Source organism: Candoia aspera, chromosome 4 (genome assembly GCF_035149785.1).
Source record: "Candoia aspera isolate rCanAsp1 chromosome 4, rCanAsp1.hap2, whole genome shotgun sequence".
Taxonomy (NCBI): Eukaryota; Metazoa; Chordata; class Lepidosauria; order Squamata; family Boidae; genus Candoia; species Candoia aspera.
In genome coordinates this window covers 115,713,639-115,721,273 of record NC_086156.1, presented here as the reverse complement: position 1 = coordinate 115,721,273, position 7,635 = coordinate 115,713,639, and positions in this window count along the sequence as shown.

Genomic DNA, 7,635 nt, shown 5'->3' with positions numbered 1-7,635 from the left:
TCAGCATCCCTGCCCATCTCACTGTTCCCTTTCAGCAAAAGCAGCATTAAGCAAAGTGGAGGAACAGGCTAAGAGCACACAAGCGGAGGAAAGTAAGCCGGAAGCAAATACCTGAAAAGGAATTTTGAATTCAGGATTCTTAGAATTACACTACAGTAATAAAAGCGTAGCAATGAAATACAGGCTTAATCATGGGGGTAGTGCTGGGGAAAAACCTTAGCTGGAAAACAGGCCTGATACCTTAATATTGTTTAGAAGCTTACATAAAACATGATCAGCTTTAATATTCTAATAAGGTCCAAAAAGATAGGTGAATGTCTTACATGAGACGTAAACCAAACACTTGCTGTTCTTGGAAATGGTTTGCAAACTTTTTTGCCCCAAGTAGAATTGACAACTATTTTTTTGCACTTTCATTTTCTCCCTTCCAAAGAGCTTTCAGGGGCATCCAACCACCTTTTCCCTTTTTATTTCCCTTTCTGCCCTGCTCTGCAAAGCAGGCTGGATTGAGAGGCGTGATGGATGCAAGATTACCTGGCGGGCTTTCCAGCTCGGATTTGAGCAAGCACGATCCAGGCTAACGCTACACCGAGTGATGATCTGCAGAATGTTTCTGCCCGTAGCGCGACGCCCCCCCCTCCAGACCCTGCAAGCATTTATCAGGTGTGCAGTTCCCTTCGTGGCGGATAGGTGGCGCCAGTCTTCCATTGCTAATCCCACAACCTGGTCAAAGGAAGGAGGCAGTTCACACGGGCGCGCGCACACACACACCGAGGGGGCAAATTAGACAAAGAAAGGGGGGTGAGCAAGAACCCACAATATTTCTGCTGCCAGACCCTTGCCCCTTTCATTTCCCCCCCCCCCACAAGATCTTGGTTTGCCCCTCCCCGCCCGGGGAATCCACAAGATGCTTGACTCCCCCCACAGGAACATCTGCAGCTGCGGCCCTGCCATATTCCTGCTTCAAGCCATCTGTTTTGCTTTCACAATCTCGTCCTCTTTTTAATCCTTTGCCCAACTTGAGGGCCCCCAGGGGGTCTTCTCTATTTCTCCTCCACCCCAGGCAAGGCTCTGTGGAGGATGGGAGCTGTAATCCCGTTTTCCCTTGCTGCTTTTCCTAGGTGGGGTCCCTCTCAACTTGTTGCCTTCTTGTGAAGGAGGAATCACACAATTTTAAAGTTGCATCCTGCATTTTTCCCCACCGGCTCCTTCCTTGGCTGTCCCTTCCCAGAAGGTGTGCATTCCCCATCCCAAGGATTGGCGTTGGGTCTGTGGGCGGCGGGGGGGGGGGCAAGCTAAAAGAAGTGCATTTAGCAAGGCTTTTAGACCAAGGCCTGTCCCTCTTGGCCTTTCGCCCCCAAGCGCCTAAAACAATCCTGCACTCCCAAGAGGGAGAGGCGCCCAGCCTGCGTGCACAGGCGTGGGAGTGGGGTAGACGGTCTGCACCTTCCCCCATCCACAGCTTTCTCTGCAGGTTCCAAGACTTGGTTCCTCCGGATCCCCTCCTTGGTTCTCAGGGGAAAGAGGACCACTGTGACTTGAGGTGAGGGGGGGAGAGAAATTGGACGCAGGGGCCTGGGTGAGACTGAAGCCCAGCTGTTTCTGCAGCAAGCGCCGGCCCGGGAGTGCTAAAACAGCCTCCCTCTCTTTTTGGGTGGGTTTTGAAGCTCTTTGTTATCCGTGTGCACACTCAAAAGCCCATGGTGGTTATTTACGGCCCTGGCTTTTGTGCGATCAGCCAGCTTCACTGCTGCGGCTTATTTTTTTCCTTTCCGCCTGTGCCAAAGAAAGGCAGGGGCTTGGGACCCAACAGGAGATGTTAATCGCCTTGCAATTGAAAAGCACCTCCGGTCATCTCTGGTCTGTCCGGCAGATGCTCAGAAGAAAGGTCTTCAGCAGGAAGCAATGTTGTTGCCCTTTTTTGCCTATGTTCACTTGCCTTTGGGGGTAGACTGCCTCTGGAGGTGGAGGTTTGACTTTGAATCGCATACCACTGTTAATACGATCTAGTCCAGTGTGGTTAGCAACTATTATCACATTGTAATGGTGCCAAGAATTATTATACCGAAGAGCATTACTATTCCCTCAGGGAAGCATCGTCTGTCTGTCTCTCCCCTTTTCAGTTTCTTACTAAGCTAAAACGGACGCCGGCTTTCAGATGGAGGGCTGTGTTTCAGGATGCAGTCGAGCCAATCCATTTGAAAAGATGGCTGCTAGTCCTCACTGTGGCCTGAGAAAACAGTACACTCCATGAATGGCAAAGTTGAGACTGCAGGTGCGGATCTGTTTTTTCTAGAGGGCAAATTCTGGTACTTTCCATAGCGGGTTCATTTGCCTCTATCCAGGAGGGACGTAACCACAAAACAAACTTGACTGAAAATCAATATGTGTCTGGGTCACGGGCCCAACCTTCGCTATGGGGCAGCAGAGGAGGATGGCGGTGGAAAGAGAAGACGCTTCCATCTGTCTGCATGGGGTGGGGAATTCTGCCTTTCCCACGCAAATCCCGCTTTTTCTCTTGCAGGTCTGGTCTATTTTTATCTCTCTCGGCTTCCTCCGTTCACCTTCACCTGTTCCTAATGATGCCGCTGCTCGGAAAGGGACCCAGGAAGACAGCTCCGTCTCCATAGGGCCCAGGCCTGAACTTTGACCTCTTCTCTCCCCCCACCCCACCCCATCTCTTCCATTTCCCCTTCCTTTTTTCCAGCTTTGCTGACTTTGGTCGAGTCCTGCCTTCTAATTCCTGAGGACGGTTGAGGTCTCCATAGAAGAAAGGACGTTAGAACCCAGCCCCTTGAGAAGGATCTGGGTTCTAATGTCCTCACTTCCAACCATCCTCGGGAATTATGGGGGGGGATCTTGTGCTTGAGCCCCCCTCTTCCCTTCCCTTTCTGCTCAACAGCCCCATCAGACCCCCTCCCAAGTAAAACCAGCATCCTGAACTTCCCAGAGGAAAAAATGGGAATCACCCTCTACTTGGAAGACTCCCGGGAAAGAGTTAATCACCCCCCTTGGCAACCCCTAACATCTCCCCCATTTCCCGTCCAAGATTCTCCTGCCTCTGTTCCAAAGCAGAGCCCAATCCCCCACCTGGCGGGTTAATTACACTATTTAAATTCCCTCAAATAATCGCAGCCAGTTAATTAAACCTCAATCGATCGTTAAAAGCGGACCAATAATGAATATCCTGGCAGCCTTGCTGGGCCTTGATGAGCGTGACTCATATGGTCCCCCACCCACCCACTGCTGTTATCCTGCCCTCCCCCAAATCAGCACCAGGGCTTTGGGGCCTGACCTGTGGCCCCTGAGGGCCCCATCTCCTGCATCATCTGGGGTCCCACCAACTTCAAGACTTCCTCCTCCCCCATCTTCTTCAATTTCCTAATACCTAATATCATCTAATAACTCCTAATATCAACTCCTTCCTTGGCCATCCTTTTTTCTTTGGAAATGTTGCCCTTTGTCCCTCCCCACTAACCCGTTCTCCCCGCACCCCAAAAAAAAAAATGCAATTCTATTTCATTCTGCCTGGTGTAAACTCCACTCTCATTTTTTAAAATGAACCCTTGTTAGAAATTCACAAAGTTTCCCCTGGTGAATAATTCAGGGAAGAAAACAAACCAGTACAAATAAGGATGGGGAGGAGGGAGGGAGAGAAGGTGGGACACTCTGGGGGTCCCCCGGTTCCAAATTCCTGTCCATGAGACAGGTCAGGAAAAGGGGAAGCTGGGCATGGATCCCCTGTTCTTCCCCATCTCTTTTTCTGTGCTGGCACCCCTTTGCAACTAGGCTAAATTTCTGCCTTCTTCACCACTTCTGGTCCCTTAAAATACAAGAGCTCGTTAAAATGCAATTGCAGCTAAACAATTCATGGGGGGGGGGACTGTTTACTCGCAGGGTGGGGGGCGCTGGAGAAAGAAGAGTGCCAGGAAGGGTTGGAAGGAATAGGAATCCTTTGATTTTGGACATTTCTATCCACTCGAATTTTAGATTGCATCTTCTCCTGCCAGGGACCCCACCTAATTAATCTCTGATATAGGATAAGGGATGCTACCTAACACAGGGCGTGCAGTCTGCACATGCCCAGAGGTGCCCTCCCTTTTCCAGCTTTGTGGGTTTTTTCCCTTGCTTTGCTTTGGTCCCCACAATCCTTCTAGGGCTCAGCCTGGCTGGAGAAAGACCATACCGCGTGTGTGCCAGAAAGGCATGATATAGGAGCCAAGATGGTGGGTGGAATTTTGAGAGGGATTCCCAGTGGGAAAACCCTTGAGGACAGGGTTCTGAACAGAGGGGGGGGGGTCCTTTGGTTGGGAGGGGTATTTTTTCAGGGGGGAGAGGGCCCCGCAACTGCTCCGGAGGGAGAGAAGGAAGGGGGTGGCCGGCTTCATCCACGGCTGGGGAGGAGGAAAGAGAGGGGATCAGTGGGTCAGACCTGGAGGCCCAGAATCCAGCCAGCCAAGGTGGGGCAGGGTGGATGGCAGGGCTGAAGATAGAAACCCAGAGGTGGTCAGCCTGGAGGGGCTGAAGTTTTGACTGGATAGTGGGGTGCAAGATGGAGATGCAGACAAGTGGGGGGAGGCTGAGGAGGGAAAGTGGGGGAGACTCCTGGAAGGAAATTCCTGGGGACGGGGAGAAACAGGGTAGACTCGCAGTGAGAGTTCCAGGGAATGGGCGGGTGGGCTTCTGGAGAGTCAAAGAGGTTAGAAAAGGGGGGGGGGGCTGCTCAGGGTCGGGAAAGGTGTTGTCGCAGTGCCAGGCATGGGGTGGGGGGGCATTGTTCCTTTTCTCCCAGCCTGAATTTTGGCTCAGGCACATCTATGCCCCCCCCCCCCGGCAGAACGGGGAAAAGAGGGGAGGGAGAGGGAGGGGGAGCGCGTAGTAGCCGAGGAAGACGAGGGAGGTGGGAGCATCAGACGGACAGCGCTGCAGAAGACGACCAGCCCCGCATCCCACCGTCGCCGCTCCTGCTCCGCTCCCTTCTTCCTTCTGCCCTTTGCCGCCCCGCCGGCCCGCTTCCCCGCCCTCCCCCATCTTCCTCCTCCATCACCGGTCCCTTCCCTTCCCTTCTCAGCCTCAGCCCTTGCCCGAAGTCCCACCGACCCAGGTAGGTCCCTTCACTTTTCGGGAGGGGCGGGAGCAGGAGGGTGGAGCCCCCAAAGGGTGCAGGCGGAGGGGGGGGCAGCGTTTTTTTTTTTTTTTTGCGGGCAGGGGCACGGAGGGGCCAACCCCCTTCTCCAGCCTTCTCGCTCTCTGGGTCGTTGGGGGGACGTGATCTAGGCAATCTGGAGCTGGGGGCAACGGGAGCAAGAGGGGGCGCATCACGCAGGGGCCCCGAAGACAAAGTAGGTGAATTGAGGAGGGGGGGCTCAGTTCCTGCCCCTCTCCGTTCCTCCCACTTTCTCCTTCCCCCTTTCCCGCTCCAGGTGGGCGCCCTCTTCTTAGCGTCTTCTCTCCCCCCTCCCCGTCTCCGTCCCTGCTTGATTCCTGTGGGGTGAATGGGGAGAAATTGGGGATCAAAGTTGGATTAGGGGCGGGCGAGGAGAGCGGCGGGGGCCGGGGGGCCACGACCGTCTGCACTCCTCCGCCCGCCGAGCTTTCTCCTTCCCTCCTTCCGCGCCCGGAGAGAATTCCGTGCCGAGGCTGTGGCTGGCGGGATTCCCGTCCGGGCGGGGGGAGGGGGGAGGGGGGCGAGGGACCCCCTCTCCCTCCCCCCCGCCATCCCCTGCCAGCCGCCGGGTCTCCCCCCGCTGCTCGGCTGCCCCTCGGTCGCCTTCCCCGGTTCCGAGGCGCCTCATTAAGAATTTCAGGCACGCAGCTCCGGGTTGTAAATCTACCTCGGGAGTCTTAAGACTGCAGCGCGGGGAGGCGGGGGGGGCGCGGGGGGGAGGCGGGGGCGCGGGGAGACCCCCGACGGCGGGGCGGAGGGCGGGGAGGGGTCAGCAGGGGTCCCCTCGCCTCCCCAGCCGAGCTTCCCCGAGGGGAGGCTGGGCGAGACAGAGGCAGGGAGGGAGCGCGCTTGGGTCACGTTGCCGCCGGCCTCTCTGGCTCGCTCGCCCTCCCAGCCCCTTCCTCGAGGCCCCCTCGCCTTCTCTTTCGGGGAGGCCCCTGAAGGGGCCCTCCGGCCCTTTGCCCCCTTGACCCACCCCATCCCCATGGCTCTCCCCAGCTCTAGAACACCCCTCCCCACATTTCCAAAACACCAACTGTATTCCCCCATAACCTCCTTTCTGGGCTGCATCCTGACCTCCTGCCCCCCCACCCCGCCAATACACCTCCAGCTATCTCCCCCACCCCCAGGCTGGCCAACTTCTGCCCCTGCCTGCCAGCGCCATCCCTGGGGATTCTGGGCAGAGAAGCTGGCATCTTTCTTCGGGGAGGGGGCATCTCAGGGGCTCCAGAGACTGTCCTGTCCTGTCGCACCCTCCCTGCAATCCGCTAGCCCCCTCCCCTTCCCCAATCTCAGCCGTGATGCCAGACGGGGTTGCCAGCCCCACATTTCAGCCTCAGTTCCCCTTATCAGTTCTCTCCCCGAAAACACCCATTTCAGCCTCCACAGCCCAGCCACAACACAACTCCATCAAAACACCCTGGGGGGACCTTTCCCTCTTTCCTGCCTTCTTTGTTTTTTGAGGGGGGGGAATTTGCCCAGCGCTTTCCTTTCCTCCCTCCCAAATGAAAACTGCATACTTTGCTTCATTCGCTGCTCCCCCCCCCCCCCATTTTTCTGGAGTCAATTTTCTGATGAGGCAAAATAAGATTTTATTATTATTATTATTATTATTATTATTATTATTATTATTATTATTATTGGGTTTTGTTCTCCAGGTTTTTTCTCCCTGCGTCTGGGAATAACTAATCCTAAAAAATCCGCTTAGATTTGGGCAGGAGGGAAAGAGAGGGAGGAAGCCTGCAGGAGGGAAGGAATAAAGGAAGCTGGGAGGGAGGAATTAATTAAAACAAACAAGACCCACAGAGGCTAATATAATACTTCAAAACTGGGGTTCCTATTCAGATCCCCTGAGGAAATCCAGGTACCAAAATATCTGTTTACTGAGGATCCGGAAATTGGCATTTAAAAAAACAAGTCATAAATGGAGAATTGCTCAGCTACTCTCTTTTTGGGTAAAACGAAGGATGAACTGAGAAATTAGGAGAGTTTGGGGTTGGCCCCTTAGCGTAATGATGCTGCTCCTGGGTTTTTAATAAGAGTTTGTGCTGAAATTAATGAACAAAATATCTGTTGCTCCCCATCTCTTGACTTCCATGCCAGAAAAAGCTTTACTTCGCTACTCTGGGGGCACTGGTTTGATACCAGAGGGAACCGGGCTGGTGAAACAGTTGGGAATCCTCTGCCAGATGAACAGGAAATGGGGATCACAAGATTGATAGATGGGCTATCTCGAAATGTGCTTAATTGAGATTATGAGTTGCAGGAACAAAATCACTCCAGTTTCAGTAAGCCGGAAAAAGTAGTTTCCACAATCACAGTACTTCACACAGACTAGGACTCACTTTAACAAGAAGACCATCTTCTGAACATTGCCCAGATTTGTAGTAAACTAAGTGGAAAAAGGAAGGAAGGAAGGAAGGAAGGAAGGAAGGAAGGAAGGAAGGAAGGAAGGAAGGAAGGAAGGA